Here is a 23,767-nt window from a genome sequence, read left to right as displayed (position 1 = left end):
ACTGCCAGGGATGTGTTAGAGCCAACTCATAACAAATGTTCAGTGTGAGCATTTAACCTAGAGGTCAAAGTTTGATTTATTATTTTATTGATTTGTTGATTTTAAACTTAAGAAATAGATATAGAAAATATTAATAATGCAGATTAGACATAAAAGTATGGCATTCATACATTTTCCCTTTGAGAGGTCATTAAACATTTACCAAAATGTTCATGTTTATTGACCTTAAACAAGTCACTGCCTCTCTGAGTCTGTTTCTCAGTTTCTCAAATGAGGGAGCTGGATTAGATGATCCCTGAGGTCTCTTCCCACTTTAAATCTTATGTTCCTATGATTTACTTACCTGCAGGACCTGGCACACTTTCTGTTGTAGTTCATAAACATTTGAACTACAGCTGCTTTATCTCAAACATCTGTTTATTCCCAAGCAGTAGTTAACCTTCACTGCTGTCCATTATAATTACATGGAAAATGTGTGCATTTGGGTGCTTTGACACCCAAATCTGGCATCATAAAGACATCAAGATAACTGCAGACAACCAGGCCCCTGAGTATTGTCTCTTTTTAGTGAGGAATGTTGACATTATAATACTTGAACAGAAGAAATGCGAAGAATAATCCTCTTGAAAAGTTTATATTCTCAGATGAATCCTGAATACTCCTCTCAGTGCTTTGCTGGAGTTAGGAAACCAAACAAAGATTCTGGACATGAAGAGGAAGAAGATGTAGCAGAAAACATTATCCTGAATGGTGCAAACTACGATGATATTCAGAAAAGGCAATGAATTTCATTGAACTCAACTGACTTGTTTTAAATTTGTATACTAAAAAGATCATGGGACATTGACCAGTTGATCTAGGTTTAAATTCCAATTCTGCTGCTCAATATGTGGTCCTTTGAAAGTTACTTTTTAACCTCTCTGGGCCTCAGTTTCTTCATCTGTAAAATGAGTTTGAGCTCTAACCATTTATGAGTTTTTTGAGATCTATAACATTATACTCAATTCTGGCTTTGATGAAACCAGATAGACTTTAGAGAAGAGCTACTGGAAGGATCATGGGGAATAGTGATGATATAGATGGCTAGAATAAGGGATTAGGTATGAAAGATTTAAGATCAGACTGAGCCTGAGAAAGGACATGTTTACACATTGCGAAATCATTAAAGAACTATTTTTGTTCATTAGTGGATATAACCCTGAGTCTGACCTCAAATACATACTAACTGTGTGAACCTGTGTAAGTCACATCACCTCTGTTTGCCTTAGTTTTCTCAACTATAAAATGGGGATAATAATAGCGTCTCCCTTCCAGCGTTGTTTTGAGAATCAAATGAAATATTTGTAAAATGCTTAGTACAGTCTCTGGCACATAGTAGATGCTCTATATGTGCTTGTTCCTTCCCCTTCCTCCTCTTTAATGTGAGGGGGCTAAGGTGGCTAAAGTCTTTCCCAACTTTCATATTTTATATTTGAAGTCTCTTTCCAGCTTCTACAGTCTTTGCTTAAGGGCATAAGATTTCATCTAGCTCTAATGTGTTATGATTGAAATTCCTTTGGTCACTTGGGTAGATGGATAGTCTATAATGGATAGAAAGGGATGCGAGGTTGGCATATATAAATTAGGACCTGCCTTGATATGTTTATAAATTCTATTTCTGTATTGAGAAATGGTGTGTTTTAGGATATGAAAGACCCTCCTGAGGCCTTGATCCCATGTATACTTGGCTCCTATGGTTGCCAATTTTGGTTTGAAGTTGCCAAACTCACTGAAATCAAGCCAAATTCTGTCATCTTAATGGCTAGATTGGAAAGCTGGGTTGTATAGAACAGTGATTTTTAACCAGCTTTAAAAAGTCCTAAGTGACATGGTAGCTGGGATCCTGGTGACTAAAGGATGGAGATGGATGGGACAAGGGATGGATGGCAGCTAACCTGGCCTCTTTTCCTCAAAAGCCCTTAATAGCCCAGAAAACAAATGGATAATTTAGGCCAACTTCAGGTAAACCGATTAGGACAGCCTATTGTGAAATCCCAGAACCATCAAATACCTGAGTTAGGGATTGTTTAGACCTGGTATTCCCGAGCTTTGTTTTGATCACTTTTCCTTATCAGTAAAAAAGCTTTGAATATAAATACTCAATATGTGTATATTTACTTATATAGAAATTTTATAGACACACACCTATAATCATGCCCACATATGGGGGGGGGGGAGGAAGAGAGACAGAGACAGAGAGACAGAGGAGAGAATTTTTGTTAGTCAGTCATTTCAATTGTGTACCATTCTTTGTGAATCCATTTTGAGTTTCCTTGGCAAAGATTCTGGAATGGCTTCCCATTTCCTTCTCCAGCTCATATGGAACTAAAACAAAAGGGGTTAAGTGACTTGCCCTGGTCACACGGCTAGCAAGTATCTCAGGCTAGATTTGAACTCAGGGAGATGAGTCTTCCTGATTCCAGGTCTGGCACTCTTTCCATTGTGACATCCAGTTGTTCCACATAGCCATATGTATATACATATATATTATATTAATAATTATATGCATTGTGAAGCTTATATAAAATTCAAAAGCAAAAAAGATAAATATGAAATGCTCGTTGATCCTAGAGTTGATAGGGAGCCAGTGGAATTTATTGAGTAGGGGAGTGACATGGAGAGTCTTAAACGTTGGGAAAGTCCTTTGGCAGTGAAGAGGTGGGTGGATTAGAGTAGGGAGTTATTGGAGAATAGAGACACGAATTCGGAAGATATTGCAATCTTCAAGATGAGAGTTGATGAGGGTGAACTTGGCTGGGAGGAGAGAAAAGTGGACACAGTGAGAGCTATGGAGAATTGTCAAGATTTGGCAACATATTGGCTATGTGGGGTGAGGGAGTGCCAGGAATTCAAGACAGGGAGATTGGGAAAACTTATGTGACTGGACAGTAAGTAAGTTCAGAATATGAGTGGGTTTTGAAAGAAAGAAAATCTAATGATATTTTCTTTCAAGATCACAATTCAACCATGCTTTTTCATCTTTTGTGTCTCATTTTGCCCTGTGCAAAGTGAAAAGAGAAGCAAGGCTTTTTTTTTTTTATCAGTCAGTGTTTCCCATTTGCAGTGCCCAATACAAGTACCTGCCACAGTTAGGTGAAAGAGCCTGAGACTGAATTTTCCTAAGGGTTGTGGATAGTGTTTATATTATAACTGCCCTGAGAGGTGATATCCAACTCAGAAAGGAGGTGATTGGGAGCTTGAACAGCAGAAAGATGGGATGGAATTGAGTAGCATTGGGGGATAAATATGACTGTACTGGAGACAAGTCCCACAATTGTATACCATGAGAAGGCTGGGTACATCCTATCTTACTACCCTCTGAATGGTTGTACTTGGGGTCAGATCTTGGCTCTGACCCTGGAGGCCACTGATGTAGCCCAACCCACACCTGAGCTGGATATAACATGCCTGGACCTGACCTGAGGTAATGAGACTTGACCTGGAGCTCATTCCATTTTCGACAGCTCTAATTGTTAGGGCGTCTTTTCTTACATCAAATTGAAATCTGCCTCCTTGAAATTTTCATTCATGTATTCCCAGTAGGGCCAATCAGAAGAATTCTAAAAACCCTCCATGTGACAGCTTTCCAGATCCTTGAAAACATCCCCTTGAAGTCTTTTCTTTTCCTGGTGAAACCCTTCCTTTTCTGTTAACTCATTTTTGTAAAGGTGTGGCCTTCAGTCCTCTTACAGTTCTGGTGGTTTTGTCTCTGAGCATATTCCAGCTTATCAAAGTCCTTTTGAATGCACTGGAAACTTCCTATGTCTGTGTCCTGTAGTGTTCTAAATGGTCCATAAAGATCACTTAGATTGCCTAATCCAGGCCAAAGTTAAGAAGTAGGCACTTTGTCTCTGATGGTCTTCCTACTCCTTTATTCCCCTCTTGAAGGAGCCCATTATCCTTCCTTTGGCCAGGAACTCTCTGGAAACATGTACCCCTCTTTCTCCTAAGTATCTATCCTTGTGTCTCATTCTTATGGAAACTTGCTCTCAGCTTTTGTTATCTAAATGTCTATTAAAGTGTAAACTGATAACCTTAACATATGACTCCTTCCAGGGGCTGCTTTCATTTAATGAAGAGTACTTTAAGAAAACTGGAAGGTCTGTAAGCCATAAAATAATGACTCTCTAATGATGGAATTTCAAAACACTTCTCTACTCAGCGGAGGAGATATTTTTGATCAGGAAATTCTATTTGATGGTACTTGGATCTCACCAGGTAGTGATGTACCTCCCTACCTTCATCCCCCTCAGGTACATAAATTTACCCTGAATGTAAGTATTGAGACTTCCTATATTCTTGGGATAAAATACTGATAATTTAGGGGAGAAATTAAAATAAAACGTATACAAGTTTGAACCTACAACAAGAGTGAATTTGATCATTTTTGAAGGTACCATCATGTTAAAAAATAGATTGTTAATGATATATTTTATTTTTACACTGACTAGATTTCCCCCTGTGTCTCTCCTTGTTTAAAAAAAAAAGAAAAAAGTAGAGAAAGACATTCAGTGAAAGTGATCAGTACATTAAAACAAATTTGACATTATATGCAATGTTCCATACTTGTGAATTCTTCTCCCCTCTTCTGTAATGGAATTGTGGAAGATGTCTTCTCATATCACTTCTTTGGGGCTGTCTTTTTCTTTGTTATTTTGAAACCTTCATTTTGATTGTTTTGTGTTCCATTTACATTGTTGTATTCATCTTATATACTATTTCCCTAGCTCTGTTTACTTCACTTTGCATTAGTTCATGTAAGTCTTTTCATGCTCTTCTGTATTCATAATATTCATCATTTCTTACAGCACAGTAATATTTCATTATATTCATGTTCCACAATTTATTTAGCCATTCTCCAATTGATGGGTATCAACTTTGTTTCCAGTCCTTTGCTAACACACAAAAAATACTGCAATAAATATTTTGGTGCATATGGAGCCTTTCTTTTGGCCTTTGAATTCTTGGGAGGATAAACCTAGCAATGGAATCTCTGGGTCAGAGAATATGGTTATTTCAGCCACTTTATTTACGTGATTTCTAATTGATTTCCAGAATGGTTATACCTAGCTCCACCAACAATGCATTCATGTTCTGTATACGTAGGCTTTTTATAAGGAACAAGATAATTCTCTGAAGTGACCGTGTTAATTCTGAATCAGTTTCCATTGTCTCTCCAGTATCCATAGATTAAAATACAAACCTTTCATCCTGGCAATGAAACTTTTCATGATGTGGCTCCAAATGACCTTTCCAGCCTCTGACTGTCTTCAAAGCACTTTTCAGTTCAGCTAAACTGGACGTAACTCTCCTCAGTCTTTTTCTTATGCCTGGCCTTCTTGGGTTTTCTCATGAACAATAGCCCATCTCGCTCCTCTCTGCTTCTGCATAGGCAATTCTTCCATGTCTAGAACACACGCCTTTTTGATCTTCTCTCACAATCCAATCAATCCAATCTAATAAACATTTACTGAGCACTCAGTATGTGCCAGGCACTATGTGAAGAGCTGGGGATCCAAATGAATAAAAAGATAGTCCTTGTCTTCATGAAGTTTACAATACGTTTGGTGGGGAGACACCCCCAAAGAGGCAGGAAAGTGGAGGTAAGGGAGAGGAAGAGAGAAGAGAGTTATCTTATTCTTTTTTTTTTAAACCCATACCTTCTGTCTTGGAGTCAATACTGTGTATTGGTTCCAAGGCAGAAGAGTGGTAAGGGCTAGGCAATGGGGGTCAAGTGACTTGCCCAGGGTCACACAGCTGGGAAGTGTCTGAGGCCAGATTTGAACCTAGGACCTCCCATCTCTAGGCCTGGCTCTCAATCCACTGAGCTACCCAGCTGCCCCCAAGTTATCTTATTCTAAGGAGATAAAACAGACAGATGCAGAGTGGAATAAGCCAACATTTCCAGTGTTTGTCCTTCATAAAGCAGGCATTGGCAGGAGTTTGATACCCTACTCTCCACGCTGATAATCAGAGCCTGAGTTTACTTCAAGGCTTTGCTCAGGCATCTAGGTGTTCTAGTAGAAAAAAGCTTGGGTCTGCAGTCAGGAAGGCCAGAATATAAACACAACCTTAGGGACTTACCGTCTCTGACAATCTCTGGGCAATTCATTTAACTTTGCTATGCCTCAATTTCTTCAATTGTAAAATGGGAGTAATAATAGCATCTGCCTTACAGTGTTATTGTGATAATCAAATAAGGGAATATTTATAGAGTGGCAGCTAGATGGCTCAGCTGGATTAAGAGCCAGGCCCAGAGATGGGTTCAAATCTGGCTTCAGATACTTTTTAGCTGTGTGACCCTGTGCAAGTCACTTAACCCCTATTGCCTAGCCCTTACTGTTCTTCTGCCTTAGAACCAATATACAGTATTGATTCTAAGATGGGAGATAGGGATTTTTTTTAAAGAGAATATAAAAATGCTTAGCATAGTCTTTGGCACGTAGCGAACACTGTACAATGCTTATTCATTTCTCCTTACCTAGATACCAAATTATTATTATTATTATTATTTATTTAAGCCTTTACTTTCTGACAGAATACATAGGAGCCTTGGTTCCAAATCAGAATTGCAGCAAGGGCTAGGCAATTGGGTTTAGCGACTTGCTGAAAGCCACAGAGATAAGAAGTATCTGAGGTCAGATTTGAACCCAGGTCCTCCTGATTCCAGGTCTGGCACTATCTACTGCCCTTCTTGGTGCCCATTCTTAAATAAATTTTTATCTGAACTTCCTTTCTCTACTCTTTCCATCTCACTGTAATGTGATTACTTTCTATTCACTTCCATAGACTTTGTAATTCCTTATTTATGTCCTGGCTCCAACTGATCAGGAGAATATAAGCTCCTTGCTGGTAGGACTAATTTTTTGTTTTGGCCTTTGCAGCACTAGTACCCAGTATAATTAATGCCTTTGCACTTAATAAGCACTCAATCTATAATTGTTTAAACAAATTGGAAAGAACGTTATTATTTTATCTTTGTGCGAGGGTAGGTTCCTTAAATCAGCCAACAGACATAATTAAGCTTTAAATGTGTAAAGAAAATTATCTTACACTCTGTGACCTCTTTATGAGTTGTGAATCTTTGTGATTGGGTCAAGAAAGAAATTGATGTAATTGGCTGAAAAGATTATTGAATGGAATCAGATTCATTGAGCGTATGTATAAAATAGCAGTCAGACTATCTGTGAGCTCAATATAGAGCCCTGAAAGATTCCAGTTCTGGAGGGGGGGATTCCACTTTGAGCCTCTGACAGGGGCAGGGTTTCTCTTTCTCTCTTTCCTTCTCTGGGACATGCCATTAGAGAGAAGGGAGCAACAGGAGATATCCAACCGAGGTGTGTCAGAGTCAGATCATCCAAGCTCCAAAGAGACTATCATTAAAATTTCATCATGAGCATTTATACCTCAGAAATTGGTAAATGCTAAATCAGGGCTTGATTTATTGTTTTTTTGTGTCTAGAAAGTAGTGTATTGATTAAGTGATGGAGAATATGTTAATAATGTAGATTAAACTTATAATTATGTTGTACATATAGGTATTTTTTCCCCTTAGAGAGCTAGTTGTTAAACATTTACCAGCATACCACTGTATCTAATCCAGAACAGAGAAAGAAATACCAAGGACATGCACAGTAAACAGAAAAACATGAAGATGCACACAGAAAGAGATCTACTCACGAGAGGAAGCAGCTTTGCCCCTGAACCAGAAAGGAATATTGACTGGATTCAAGAAAGGACTTCCCATAACAAGTCCATCCTTTGGCACCAAATATTTTCTATGTGTATGCCTTATTCCCATCAGAATCTAAGTGCAAAATTACTCTTCCCCAGAACTGTGCATATTCTTGTGAAAAAATGTTTCCTAGGCTCTTTTGGAAGAAATGTTTTGTTTCAACAACTATTACTCCACAATCTTAGTAAATGCCCTTTCTAAAAGCTAATCAAGGCTCCTGGCTGATTGTCAACAGAAAAAGTACTCTGGTAGGGACTCATTAATAATTATTCTAGAAATCAAAATCCTTCAAAGTTACCTCTCACATCCTGAGAGGAGAATTAGTCAACAATTCTCTTGGGACACAATCTTCAAGTGCTACTGGGGGTTGGGGAAATAGTCCTGACAAAGGTTTTATCCTTGCAGTTTTAACATTTATTATATATAGTTGATATTTAATAAAAATTCATTAAATTGATGATCTAGCTAAGCTGGTCCTTCCTTCACAAAAACTTCTTTGATTGTTTCCTCTCCCTTAAAATGTTTCTTTCCTCAAATTTTCTTAGAGTATTTTGTTTTCATCTATAATTTGTCTTTATCACATACTATTTTCTCTAATATTTATTTTCATGCCAAATAATCTCTCTTAGGCTGCAAGCTGCTTGAGGAAGGGGACTGCATTGTTTTATGACTTAATATCTCCAGAAGCCAGCACAGTACCTTACTCTTAAAAAAAAAGATTTGTTGAATTGAAATGTTTGCTGTTGAATAAATGCCATGATGTGCCCTTACAACACAAAGTGCTTTGTGACCTTTATGGACTTTTACAAAGTCATGAGATTAGAGCTGGAAGGGAATTTAGCAGCCATTTAGTCTAACCTCAACCAGAAACAAATCCCTACTGTGATATATCCAGTAAGTAGTCAGCCAGCCTTTCCTTTATGATCTCAGATGAAGGGCAACACACTAACTCCTGAGGCATCCCATTCTGCTTTGGGACAGACAGCTTTAATTGTTAAGAAAATTTTTTCCCCTGAAAATTCCACCCACTGCTCTTGAGTCTACACTGTGGGGCTGAACAGAAAAAAAAATCTAATTTTCCTTTTACATAACTCATCACACAGCTCGTCAAATATTTGAATATGATTCCTCCCTCTTCCTCCATCTCTTTTCTTTTCCTCCAACCAGTCTTTTCTTCTCCAGGCTAAACATCTCCAGACCTTTCAACTGATAACTCATGTGGCATAAATTCAAGTTTCTTCAAGAATTTACTCAACAGTATCCTACTGACTCAGAAGAGGAAGTGCAGCCCTATCAATGTTGAGAGAGAATATAGTATCTGGATGGAAAAATAGATGGACTTGGAATCAGAATAACTGCCTCTTGCAATTCAGTTCACTGAGTATTTAACATTCGACGAACATTTGATGCAGCAAGGTAGAACAATTGATAGACTACTAGATCTGAAGTCACAAAAACATGAATTTAAATCTGACCTCAGACATTTCTTAACTGTGTGATCCTGGACAAATCACTGAATTTCTTTTTGACTCAGTGTGCTCAACCATAAAATGGGATAATAAGAACATTTAACTAGCAGGTTTGTTATGAGGATCAAATAGGATAATAATTGTGAAAAGTGCCTGGCACAAGGGGTACCTAGGTGGCTTGATGATTACAGAGACAAGTCTGGAGATGGAAGGTCCTGGTTCAAATCTGATCGCAGATACTTCCCAGCTTTGTGACCCTGAGCAAGGCAATTAACCCCAATTGCCTAGTCCTTACCCCTCTTCTGTATTGGAACCAATACTTGGTACAGAAGGAAAGAATTTTTATTTATCTATTCATTCATTCATTCATTCATTCATTCATTCATTCATTCATTTGTTTATCTATCTATCTATCTATCTATCTATCTATCTATCTATCTATCTATCTATTTGTTCACTTATTTACTTATCCATTTATTTATTTATGTATATATATATATTTATTTTCTTTTTAAAAACCCTTACCTTCCATCTTGGAATCAATACTGTGTATTAGCTCCAAGGCAGAAGAGTGGTAAGGGCTAGGCAATGGGGGTCAAGTGACTTGCCCAGGGCCACACAGCTGGGAAGAGTCTGAGGCCAAATTTGAACCCAGGACCTCCCATGGCTAGGCCTGACTCTCAATTCACTGAGCTTACCCAGCTGCCCCGTAGGAAAGAGCTTTTTAAAAATTGTCTTGCACATATAAGGTGCCACATAAATACTTATTCCATTGCCCTTCCCTACATAGGACCACCAACCATGGCCTTGGGCAAGTCACACAACTTCTATGACTCTCAGTTCTTTCATCTGTAATTACTATATAATTGAGACATCGATACTCTCACTATATACCTTAGAGGAATTTGATGAGGAGCGGACCTTTTGAAATCCCATATAAATAATAGGCTTTTATAATAAACCGAGCAGTTTATGTGCTTATCATAGGAAAGACCAGACCTATATTTTCCATTTGAACAACACTCTACTGGCAATGAAAAACATATTCCACTAACCCATGAATCATTCAGAGGGCACAAATAATTTGCTGAGCATTAGCCTTCAAGAGGCTTGGGTCTGTGACCAATTTAAATGAACATGTTTGACAAAAATGGCATATTTCTACCCCTTTGCCCATGTGCCCTGTACTCTAATCAGAGCTGTGCTAAGAAGGAACCGTGTAGAGTAAAAAGAGCCAATTGCTGTGAGTCAGAAGTCCTGAGCTCCAGCGCAGACTCTCCCATCCTGTATGCCCCACGTCAGCAAGGACATGGACAAGCTGGGTGCCAGCTGGAGGAGAGTGATCAGGATGATACAGAAACCAGTGAGAGTGCCCAATGAGGAGCGGCGGAAGCCATGGGACTATTTAGCCTGGAGAAGAATCAGAAGGAGCTGTCTTCAAACATCTGAAAGGCTGTCTTTGAAAAGGGTGATTAGCCTTTTTTCTGCTTGGCCCCCAAGCAGCAGCAATAGGAACAATGGATAGAAATGAAATACAGATGCTGACTAAATAGAAGGACAAACTTCACAACAGTGAGAAGGGTCTCAAAATGGATTGAGCTCCTTCAGGAGATGGTGACTTCTTCTGAACTTTAGGTCTTTAAATGGAGGCTGGAAGGCTCCTTGTCAGGGATGTTGTAGGGAAAATTCCTCTCCAAATAGATTGTCCTCTAGGCTAGGCGCTCATCCAACTGCAAAATTTCAATATCTCTCAGCCAACTTTTTCCACTTCTTAGCCTATATCCTCATCTGTTGAAGGTCTGGTCTTTTCTATGGTGAGCACAAAGACCAAATAAAGACCCTAGCTCTGTTGTGATTGGAAAAAAGAGAATTTGGGGTGAGGGGGCAGGGCATGAGAACTATCTTTAAGTATTTAAAGGGTTATCATATGGAGTAAAGATCAGACTTGTTCCATTTGATCTTAGAAGGCAGAAAGAGGAACAATGGATGGAAGTTAATAAATTAATAAGTTAATAGTTAATAAGAGGAAAATTTGATCCTGATGACAGGAGAAACTTCTTAATAATTAGGTCTATGCAAAAGTGGAATGGGTGCTTTGAGAGATGGTGGCCATTTCACCTGGAAAGATCTTTAAACAGAGACTGGACAACCACTCCTTAGGTTTGTTACAATGGAGATTCCTTTGTTGAATGGGTTGGACGAGATGATTGCTCTAACCCTCAGATTCTGTGATTCTGTGAGAAGAATAGAAAAAAATAACTCAAATCTTGGGCTTGCATCTTACTTCTTTGCCTGGTACTCCAACTACTTCTTGGCAGGTAGGCAGCATCGTGAATAGAATACCAAATCCAGAGTCAGGAAGATTTGAGTTCAAAACCAGCATCGGACAACTGTGTGTACCAACTATATGACCCTAGGCAAGTTACTTAACAGAGGTATTTGCCTTCATTTCCTTACCTGTGTGAGGATCAAATGAGATAATAATTGCATAGTCCCTGGAACATAGGAGGTACTATATAAATGCTAGTTATTATTATTCCCTTCTTGTTTTTCTTGATGATGATAATAATATCATTTGGAAGTCATGGGACATATACTATCTCACTTGATTGTTACAATGACCCTGGGGAATAGGTATTTTTATTATTACCCAAATTTTATAGATGAGAAAATTGAAACAAATAGAAATTATGATAATAAAGATGATAATCATGATATCATTTTGAAGTTATGGGATATGTACTATTTCACTTGATCCTTACAACAACCCTGGGAATAAGGTGCTACCCTAACTTGACAGATGAGGAAACTGAGGCAAACAGACTAAGGGACTTTTCCAGAAACAAATAGCTAGTAAATGCCTGATCCTTGCTTTGATCTTGGGTCTTCCTGATTCCATGTTCAGTATGCACTTGCCTATTGTATCATAAGCTACTTTAATAACAAATGTATTGATGGCAATAGAGAAGTTAGGCACTTATATTAATTTCCAAATGAATTTTTGAAGTGTTTATAAAGAATACAAAAGACTAAGAAAAAGGAGAATTGACAAATTATCAATCAATCAATTAATATCAATAAAGATTGGAATACCAACTCTGGGAATACCCCTCTATTAGATCCTCTGGGAGTCAGAAATGTGAATAAAATATGGTCTCTTTTCTCACCATCTCTTAATCTAATTGTGGTGGCAAGACCTTTGTTTATACAAAGAGATAACTACTAATACATGGCAGGATAATTATCAAATGAGTAGGGAATAAAGGCCACAAGAGTGCTGAAGAAGGAAAGGTTTTATAAAAGAGGCTGAGTTTTAGCTAGGCCTCAAAGGAGGAATAGGAATTAAATTAATAGTCATCCCTGGATGGCTTAGACATCTACTTGCCCTAGGAGAGCCTGGACTGGAAGATCTTTTGGAGTCCCTTCCAGCTCTATTTGTATTTCATTCTATGGCTATGATGCAGGCAGTGTTGCTTAGTGGACAGAGTATGGGACCTTCAGTCAGGAAGTCATAGATTTGGATCCTATCTCAGATTCTTCCTAAGTATGTGATCCTGGAGAAGTCATTTAATCTCTGTCAACTTCAGTTTCTTCATTTATAAAATGAGAATAGTAGCACCTTCCAGTATCCAGTAGTACCTTCTAGGATCACTGTGAGAAACAAATTATAAATACATATGTATGTCTATTCATAATTTGTATTTTTACATATACACCTACATAGAAATAATATATGCTGGTTTATGGTGTGTCCAGGGGAGGGCTTTTGGAGCCATTTCAGAGCTGCTCATCCATCTTTGGTGTCCTCCTCTTACTTACCTAATTGTCACCTGTGGCTCCAAAAAGCTGTAGCATGAACAGTGACCACATCTAGTTAATGATCTCAGCAGATCGTTAAACCAGGTCGAGGGCAACTGACTGGTCTCAGCCTGGTCAGGGAGTTAGGGAGGTGTGTACCCCAGGCATGTGAAGACATCGCCCGGCACATGAGGAAGATGAGGACAATTTGTTTCAATGGTCATGAAGGTGGTTGAAGTAGATGCTGGGGAGCACTTGGAGGTTGGCCAGACATGGAAGATACAAGGTCATCCACTGCATCCTGAGCCATCTCCCCTCATCTTGTCCTTTGTCTTGCCTCTGGAGTTGGATGACTAGAAGAGAGAATGAGGCTGACCACTTTGTGCAACTCTGCTTCACTTAAATCCAATTCACCGGCAAGTCAAGACATCCACTTAATGATGTCATTAGTCCTCTTTAAAAAGGAAGGACAAACAATAACAAGAATATACATTTGTAATTATATGTAAATATATATTACCAAATATAAAATATACACATATATATCATTTTGAAAACCTCTAAATACTATGTAAATGTAATCTGTGATTAGAAAGGATGAGTTGAGGTATGAGTAATTAACAAAACACATTTGTCCTAAAGGTGGTTTGGAGCAAGAAGAAAGAAGGAGTAGATATGAAGGGGATGCTCAAATGTTTGCTTTCTGTTTTGTTGTATTAGTGTTCTTAGACCACTACAAAACTAGAGGAACTGACCTTTTAGTTTATAACTGAGTGACAGTGGCTTGATTTTTTTTTTCTCTCATAATGAGAGGATAGTGAAGAATGTCTTAAAAACCATTCTTTCACGTTTAATGAGGGATGAATCTTTCCTATGTTTTCTTCAGAAAAGGCTTAGAAAATGATTTTTAAGCCCCAAATGGGAATCTTCTCTTTTGATTTTCTCCCAGTGCTCTGTTCTCCCCAGAGCAGAGGTGAACTAAAAGGATTTGGAATTTAACAGGGTGGAGTTTTCCTCCTATACTCCCCTCATGCACATTTGTTTCAACTTGTTCCTGATAGAATTATTGTGCCCCCCCCCTCCACCTCAGTTCCCTTTGCATTTGCATTCCTTCCAGCAGGTCTCTGCAGTCTAGGAGGGATGCTTTATGCACATTACATCATTTTGGGCTGCTGTCAACATTTCCCCATCTTCAGGGAGAAGTCATAGTGAGCATTACGGATAAATATATCTAACAGACAAGCTACTAAATGGTCCAAGGAGTTTGTGAGTATTTTTAGATGACTCTTAAAAAACACAGGATACTTGACTTTCTGAATTTGTGGTCACTACTATGATCTAATAGTGGATCATCTTAAAAAACATTCCCAAATTCGCTTATATTTTAAAATTTACATTTTTGTAGAAAATTATCTATAGTCTCTAACAAATCCCATTCTTATTCATTAAACTTTTAGTAACTAAACTATTCACTACTACTAAACACAGTAACTATGCTAGGCCCAGCTGAGGTTATAAAGATAAGCATGAAAGGATGTCTGCCTTCCAGAAACTTACATTTTTCTGGAGGAAAACAATCTGTAATAGAATATCAGTATGAAGTATATGAAAAGTAAATATAAAATAATTTCAGGGGGAAAGAAAGACTGCATCCTCAGTGAAGGCAGTGCATTTATTGGATAAAGTGAAGGCCTGGTATCAGAAAGATCTGAGTATATATCACTTATATACTAGAAACATCAAGAAGTAGAAACCTTCCCACTCTTCATTTCAGTGTATTATTCAGTTTTGGGTAGTATATTTAAAGCTCTTTGACTCTGACAAGTCTTTTAACCTCCACCTGCCTCAGTTTCCTCAACTATAAAATTGGGGCAGCTAAGTGGCACAGTGGTTAGAGTGCCAGGCCTGGAGTTAGAAAGACTCATCTTCATGAATTCAAATCTGGCCTCAGATACTTACTAGGTAGGAGACCCTGAGCAAGTCACTTAACTTTGTTTGCCTCAGTTTCCCCATCTGTAAAATGAGCTGGAGAAGGAAATAGCAAACTTTTCAAGTCTCTCTGCCTAGAAAACCCTAAATGGGTTCACCAAAGAGTGAACAACAACAATAGGATTCCTAATAGCACCCAGCTTATTGGATTGTTGTGAAGATCTAAAGAGAAACCATTTATAAAGACTTAGCACAATGCTGGATCATAGTAGACTCTTAATAAATGCTATTCTCCCCCTCTTTCCTTCCTCCTATATGCAATATATGAAATAAAGAAGAAAGGTTTTTGCTTTTCTATCTAAGTTGATTTGAAAATAGCCCCCATAAATACCACAAACCTTCCGAGATTTGAAAGAGAGACCATGTGTGTGTTTCATTTAAAATTGGACAGTGTCCAACGGGGCAGCACCTTCATATACAGCTTTTTAACCTGGATTCTCCTTCTTCCTTTTCATTAGCTGTTAGAAGCTGAATCACAGAAAACGATAGTTTTATAAGGAGAGGGGGACAATGAAGTAATAGAAGGGCTTTGGCTGATGGCTGATTGATGGTTTGATTTGATCCATTTTCTAGCAGTTATATTTGTGGAGAATCATAGATTGTCCCTTTGTGTTTTGGATACAGTAAAATTGTGATTGACTCAGGGAAATAGGGAATTGACTCTCTTGGTTCATCGGGGCTTAATATACCCCCCTTTTTTCCTTTGATAATGGAGAGCTAAGGGTCACCATATTAAAGCAGTAAAATAGTGTGGATTTAGAAGGAAGGCAACCCTTTGTAGAGGAAAGACAAAGAGTATGTAACTAGGGAGTCCTGAGTTCTAGTCTAAGCTCTGCTACTCACACAGTTTTCTCATCTGCAAACTGAGTTGAGGAAAGTTATATCTATCTCTATGATCTTTTCTAGCTCTGTCATCCTTTGAAGATCCCAAGATTCAGGAGTGGATCTTTACTAAACCCAGAAGGTTTTGGGGAAGTTTTTCTTAAAATTAATTTTTTTCATGTCGGGATAGTGATTTCCTTCTTTCTCTCTGCTTTTAATCTCTGTGGTAGAAGCATAGAAGGTTAGAAGTAGAAACTTCTCTCCTCTCTATTTCATTGTATTCAGTTCTGGGTAGTTTATTTAAAGAAACAAACACAAACTGGAGTATCCAAAGGTTGAGATGGGACCAGGATTGGTAGGGAACTGGACACCTTTTGGTGTGAGGACTGAGTGAAAGAAAAGGGGATATTTAAGCTGAGAAAGAAAATATCTACAGGTGTGTGTGTGTGTGTGTGTGTGTACAGGGAGTGACTAAGGGTAAACATGCATGCTTTCTTCAAGTATTTGAAAAGTTGTCCTGTGGAACTGAGACTTGATTTATTATTTTTGATTCAAGTCAAGTCAACTCAACGAACATTTATTAAACACCTACTATGTGCCAAACACTATGATAATTGCTGGGAATACAAAGAAAAGTAAAACTGTCCTTGCTCCCAATCTAGTGGGGAATCGATATGTACATAGCTATGTATGAAGAAGATATAGAAAGAGGATAAATAGAAGACTGTCAACAAAAGGAAGACATTAGGGTTAAGGGGAACTGGAAAAGGTTTCTTTGCAGAAACTGAGGCTTGAAGGAAGTCAGGGAAGTCAGAAGAAGTGGACTAAAGGGGAGAGATTTTCAGGTTTCAGAGAGCACAATTAGGAACAATGGTTGGAAATGATAGAAAGGCATATTTAGAATGTAAAGAAGAGATTCTAAACCCGAGGTCCACCTCCAATGAAGGTGGATAAATTTCAGGGGGGCCCAAACTGACACCTTTGTTTTCATTAACCTATAAATGAAATGAAACATTTCCTTCAGTTATGGATGTAGACAAGAAACCACAAGTAGTATCAGAAGTACCTGTGATTTTGTTGCCAAGAGAAATCATAGATATTTTCATATCACAAGACAGTCATTGCATATATTGTCCAATATCTTTTACATTTATCATTACTTTGAAATTACTGTAGTTATTAGACCTGTCCACTCAATTGTGCACAATTGTAGTTTTCCTCTTTATTGTCCTGACACAGATATGCTTACATTTTTTTGATAGCTGTATTTCAATATAATCATTTTCCTTTATGATCCAATGTATTTTTTGTGCATCTAAAAACATTATTTTGAGAAAAGTCAATAGGTTTTACTGAACTGCCAATTGGCTCCATGATATACAAGGTTAAAAACTCTTGAAAAAACTTCTTAAAATAAAAAGTAATATAACTGAAAATTTCATAACAATTAGAGCTGCCTGAATGTGGAATCAGTAGCCCTGAGCAATTGGCTTCTCCTTTCCTGGAGGTATGTCAGGAAGGGCAGTATGACCTTGTCAGAGATGTCATGGAGAGAATTTTTATTTAGTTATGGATGTGACCACCTGTGACTTCTGAGTTCCCTTCCAACTCTGAGGCTCTAAAGGGGGAAAATGAGGGCTAGAAAGTGACTTTTTCAAGGTCATGCTGTTGGTTCTTTCTCTTAGAAATCAAATGACTTCCAATGGTTAATTCATGGGAGATTCTAGTAAATGGAAACTTTCCTGTAGCTGGTTTAAAGTGAATAGGTTGGGGCAAAGTAAGGAGCATTCCCTCATGTAGTAGGATGTAATAGAGAAGTTAGTGTCACATCATTGCTGCAATGATTGTCCCTTGGGATGGCTATCAAGGGATCATAATGAATGCCATCTGTGTTGGGCTAAAGCAGTACATTCTGGTTTAGATTGGGGGAAATGTCCATCATGTGCTGGAACACTCACCTGGGAATGCTGAGATCATGCAGTGATTCATAGGGACACATTTGACCTCCCTGAGTAGATTAATGGATTACTTGGCAGAGATGACTTAATTTAAGAGTCATATTACCCTGCCACCTCAGATGGTATGTTTTGTATTTGACTATATGATTGAGATTGTAATCCTCTAGGGCAGGGCCGGGAGCTTTCTTATGCCTTGGGCAGAATGCTAAACTCACTGTCATTGCTCAATCTCCTTAATCATTACTAATGATGATAATAAAAGTAATGATCATATTGATGGCAGAGTGTACCAGGAAGGAGACAATGTGTTGAAGTAGCAGCTCTGCTTGGAAACTGAAAGGTGCAAGTTTTTCTATGAAGTCAGCTTCACATACACAGTTTTATAGAGTATCTGAGTTGGAAGGTCCTCCAGAAACCATCGAATAAAACCAGTTCTTTTAGGAGAATCTTCTTTTTTACATTCTCAACTAGTGGCCAACTAGACTTTCCTGTAAGAATTCTAGGGGAGGGGACTCTACCTCCTCCCAAGGCAGCCCTTTCTGCTTTTTTATTGTTCAAATTCAATTTTATTGTTCAAATTTATTTGGTTCAAATTGAACTAAAATCTGCTTCTCTGAAATATATGCCCACAGCTTCTAGATTTCCTTTGGGCCAAGCAGCACAAATATCCTCTTTCTAGTGATAACTCTAGATAAAGATATCAGATCTCCCCTAAAATATTTATCCTCCAGGTGAAACTTTCCTTTCAAAGTTACCAATGATCTCTTAATTTCCAGACTGAATGCCTTTCTCATTCCTGACCTTCCTTGGCCTCCCCATAGCAATTGGCCCTATTGATCCCCTTCTTCTCTTGCATACTCCCTTGTATCAAAGTAGATTTTTGAGATACTGCTTTCTCCTAGTTCTCCTACTTATTTGACTCTTAATCTCCTCAACTGGTTCCTTATCCACATCATGCCCACAGAGTGTCTCGTAAGTCGCTGTGCTGGGTCCTTTTTTCTTTTTCTTTTATATTATCTCAATGGGCAATCCTAAAATCATGGTCCTATAGAGGAAATGAGCAATGAGCAAAGTCAGCACAACCTCAAATGTCATTATTCAAAGGCTCTTTTTAAAAAACCCTTACCTTCCATCTTAGAATCAATACTACATATTGGTTCCAAGACAGAAGAGTGGTAAGGGCTAGGCAATGGGGGTCAAGTGATTTGCTCAGGGTCACACAGGTAGGAAGTGTCTGATTTCAGATTTGAACCCAGGACCTCCTGTCTCTAATCCTAATCCTCACTCGAAATCCACAGAGCTACCTAACACCCTACTCAAAGACTCTTAACCTTTCTGACTATCATCCTTTATAGATATCACTTTCTTGGCTGCTTTCTCATATCATTAACTAATACTGAGTTTGAAGTCCACTTAAACTCCCAGATTTCTTTCAGAAAATTGTCATTTAGCTCTGCTTTTCATGTAAAGTTGCTTTTTGAGTCAAGTTAAAGGAGTCAATCTTTAAATTCCAGGACCTAATTTCAGAAGGTAATTAAGTTTCTAATTGGATAGAGTGGATAAGAGTTTGGAGTCAGAAAGACCAAATCCAAAGTTCAAATCCAACCTCAGATACTGTGATCTTGGGCAAGTCACTTAACCTTTTTTGCTTTAATCCACTGGAAGAGGAAATGTCAAACCACTCAAGTGGTTACCCCATGGACAGTATGGTCCTTGAGCTCACAAAGAGTAGGATAGAGTTGAATGACTGAATAATAGTTTCAGAAAAGGGACCTACAAAGAAGTACTAAACTAAGGAAATTATTGAGCTATACATAAACACTTATTAATTACCTACTATATTTCAGGTATTGTGTTAAATGTTGAGGATACAAATAAGAAAAAGAAAGACAGTCTCTATGCTCAAGAAGCTTACAGTCTAATGCAAAAAGATCACCCACAAAAGGAAACTAAAAATTGGGATGGAAGGAAAGGAAAATATTCAGTGTTGGGGCACAGCCCAGAGAAGTCAAGTGGAGTATATCCAGGTGGAAAATGAAAAGATGGTTGGTCTAGGTGCCTTCCTTAAATGGAAGTTTTTGGAGGAGCTCTCTGCTGTAGGTCCCAGAGAGAGGGTAAGATGAAAGTGAGAATCAAAACTGATTGGATTGTGTAGGATGATGAATTCGCTGGAAGCATAATAGAGAAGCCCAAAGGAGTCCAGACCTGGATTCAGAAAAGATATCTACAAAGAGATACTAGACTCTCTGTAAGAGATACGTCCTTGCCAGGTGATCCTTTCATGAAGTGCAAATTAGTCTCTTGAATGAATCCTAAAGGAAGCAAGTGGAAGGATGAAAAGTGATAGACCAGGACTCAGGTTGACCTTTAAAAGTCAGTCCACTGAGTGCAGGAAAGAGATTCTTGAAATGAGACCCAGTTATGAATTAAATGAGAAGATTAAAGGACTTGGGGAAATGAAAAAACTATGTGGAACTGAAACAACAATAGTGCAGACAGTGGCAACAGCCACAAAGAAGGGGGCTATGGTTCTGTGTATACAGCCATTTGGGCATGAAGGATGTTGAAATAGAACCAATGTTGCCCAAACCACCAATGCTACAGATCCTAAGGTGGTTATCCAATATCTCCTTTCTCTCCGTGAGCTCCTTCACGGAATGAGAGTCTATAGCCTTTTTTTTCTGGGCATTGTGAAAGTCTGTTTGTCAACCTTTTTTCAAACGTTTATAAGTAATCTTAAATACAAGCATTTGCCAGTCTGGATGTACTTACTGAGAATATAGTTGGGTAAAAGAATGGCTAAGTGTAGACACCTGAATGGGGAAGTGCCCAATAGAAGACAGAGAAAGATAGAGTTAATTGTATGTGTGTGTATTTTTTTAAACTCTTATCCTCTGTCTTAGAATCTATATAAATAAATTCTAAGGCAAAAGAGTGGTAAGGACTAGGGGGTTGGAGTTAATTGACTTGCCCAGGGTCATATAGCTAGGAAATATCTGAAGTCAAATTTGAACCCAGGATTCATACTCTTTTGACTGTGATACCTAACTGTTTGCTAATATTTGCCAGAAGTTTTATCTGGCTTGGAGTTCATAGTTAGAGAGATTAGAGTTCCAAATCCTTTGATACTACCTTCCAGAATAGAGAGGAAACATTTATACTGGGAAATCAATCTGGGAAAAAATTAGTAATAGGGTGAGAGGCAAATAGGAATGACTAAACAACCCTGTTCACCCCTTAAAAGTGCTCCATAAGTAAAAGACTTTAGCTTTTAGTCCCACTGAATTTCATCTTAGTAGATTCTGCCTAATGTTCCAGTTTGTTAAGATCTTTTCAAATTCCAACTTTGTCATCCAGTTGTGTTAACCATTCCTCTCAGCTTTGACATTGTCTCTTTTAATCCTATCATCAGTATTTTAATCCTAATATCAAGTTAGGGTTTTTTTTTGGAGGGGGGAGTAGGGAAGGGGAAAAGTGGCATATCACACTATTGATTTATATAAACCTTTCTGGGCTATTGATTAGAGTAGCTTCCTGAAAGACTCTTCTCAATCTATATTCTTTCTTCTTCCAAGACATCTTGCAGGTCACTGCCAGGCAAATTTTAGTTTTATATAAATCTACTACTTTGTTTGAAAGCTTTCATTGGCTCTCCTATCTACTGTCTATCTTTAAAGTTCAAAACTCCTTAGCCAGGAAGTTAAAATCAATCTTTTTTGTCTCTGTCTCTGTCTTTCCCTTCCTTCCTTCCTTCCTTCCTTCCTTCCTTCCTTCCTTCCTTCCTTCCTTCCTTCCTTCCTTCCTTCCTTCCTTCCTTCCTTCCTTCCTTCCTTCCTTCCCTCCTTCCCTCCTTCCCTCCTTCCCTCCTTCCTTCCTTCCTTCCTTCCTTCCTTCCTTCCTTCCTTCCTTCCTTCCTTCCTTCCTTCCTTCCTTCCTTCCTTCCTTCCCTCCTTCCCTCCTTCCTTCCTTCCTTCCTTCCTTTCTTTCTTTCTTTTTTCCTTTCTTTCTTTTTTCCTTTCTTCCTTCCTTTCTTTCTTTCTTTCTTTCTTTCTTTCTTTCTTTCTTTCTTTCTTTCTTTCTTTCTTTCTTTCTTTCTTTCTTTCTTTCTTTCTTTCTTTCTTTCTTTCTTTCTTTCTTTCTTTCTTTCTTTCTTTCTTTCTTTCTTTCCTTCTTTCTTTCCTTCTTTCCTTCTTCTTTCCTTTCTTTCTTTCTCTACCTTTCCCAAAGGCTTTTTGCCATTTCCATAAGACAACCCCTCCTTTTTTCATTTCTCAGTACCTTTAAATTCCTTCAGAACTCTTATGACACACCTTCTTGTTGTGAAACCTTTCTTAAACTTTTCTTCCTTTCCAATTGTTAGAGTTCTCTCCCTATGTATATTATAATTACTTTATATTTACTTACATGCTGATTAATTACCTCTTCTTTGCTTCTATCTTCAGTAAGGAAGAACCTGTTCTTGGATGGATAGACTGGCTTCAGAAAGAATTCCACATCTAGGGCATGGGAAAACTGAGTTAGAGTTTAGGAAGATTTAGCTTCAGGGTGTGGAGGGGAAAGTAATTTGATTTCAGTTGACCATAGTGGAAATTAAAGCAGTTCATCTAGATGCAGTTTTTTGAAATATAAAGGTCCTGAAAATTGAGTATTTCAATATCTGTATAATAGTAATATTAAACAAACATTAAAAATGCTCTGAAAAAGAGTGGGAATATAGAAATAAATGTATGATCAATAGGAGGATATATAGCTATAGAATGATCTATGCCTTTTTTAAAGCTCATAAACACAGTTTTTGAATACTAGTTCTTCTCAATTTTGTCAGTTCTGAATTAAAATATGAAGTATATGCCTCTGAGTTGAATGTGAGAATTTCAGGGTAGTGTAGAAGGGGGAAAAGTCCTCCAATCTAAGTTCCTCTTTATGTACTCCTATTCATTTTTTTTACTTTTCTTCCCCCTCTCATATTCATCTGTATTTCTTCTTCTTTCTGTTCGCCTCCCCTTCTTTAAGTGTAATACCGGGGAAATCAAAACCAAAAAAGTCCAAAGAGGCAGATGCGTAAAGATAAAAATAAAAATAACTTACAACATAAAAAAGAAAATATTTATACAGTATGTTAGAACTAAAGACTGAATAGAATCTACTGACTAGCTCATTCATTGATTAGAAGACTTCTATTGTCAACTCTAATCTTTGTTTGTTTGAACTCTGGTCTCTTGCCTTCTTTTACAGTCATTAGTGCAAGTCATTGAATGACAATATGCTAGAATTTCATGAACCAATCTGAGTTTCCCACTTGGCATTTTGCAGTAGGGACCCAGCCTCAGTCAATATTTGCCTTTAATAATGATCATAGTCAAAGCATGAGGTCTTAAACCAACAAAGGATTACTTTTCACTGTAGAAATAGAAAAAGGAACCTGATTCATAAATTTGCCCAGTCATTCTTTACTGTTACAGGCATTAGGCGCATTAGGCTTTGTTCAGTCATTAGCCATGACATGTGTGACCTTGTGTGTTATAGCTAAAATGCCTTTCTTGGTGTGTCCATATTTATGTCACCTGTCTTTGAGGAAATGAGGGATGGGTATGTGGATTTCTTGATGTACTTAATATATAGTACATAAATGGACTTAGCATAGTGCCATGTAGCTAAGGATGCTTAATATATAGCCTGCTCATTCATTCCTTAAAAAATATTACAAGAGATACTATTGCCTCCTTACTATCAATGGGTGGCAGCAGAGCTAGAATATAATGAAAAAAATGTTATCTTTAAAATCAATTTTTTTTCCATTTTCAGGATTTTCCCTAAAGTCTCAGTATTTCTCCTGTGACTTGGCACCTTTTAAAGTAGATGACTAGGGAGATAGAGGAATGGATGAATTATATTTTTTATGATGTTAATCATCAAGAAGGGAGGGATTAGTCACTTAAAATCCTGAAACAAATACT

The 23,767-nt window shown here is 37.9% G+C and overlaps 1 long non-coding RNA gene across 1 annotated transcript in view; it reads left to right on the top strand.

The window, feature by feature from the left end:
- Positions 1 to 8,198, top strand: part of LOC130456485 (uncharacterized) — a 65,201-nt gene extending 57,003 nt beyond the window's left edge. The window contains exons 2-3 of the long non-coding RNA XR_008915433.1: positions 4,096 to 4,292; positions 7,643 to 8,198. This is a non-coding gene — a long non-coding RNA (uncharacterized LOC130456485). The remainder of the gene's footprint in view (positions 1 to 4,095; positions 4,293 to 7,642) is intronic.
- Positions 8,199 to 23,767: the final 15,569 nt, after the last annotated feature.

Source organism: Monodelphis domestica, chromosome 1, assembly GCF_027887165.1.
Source record: "Monodelphis domestica isolate mMonDom1 chromosome 1, mMonDom1.pri, whole genome shotgun sequence".
NCBI lineage: Eukaryota > Metazoa > Chordata > Mammalia > Didelphimorphia > Didelphidae > Monodelphis > Monodelphis domestica.
This window is presented reverse-complemented; position numbering and strand designations above follow the sequence as displayed.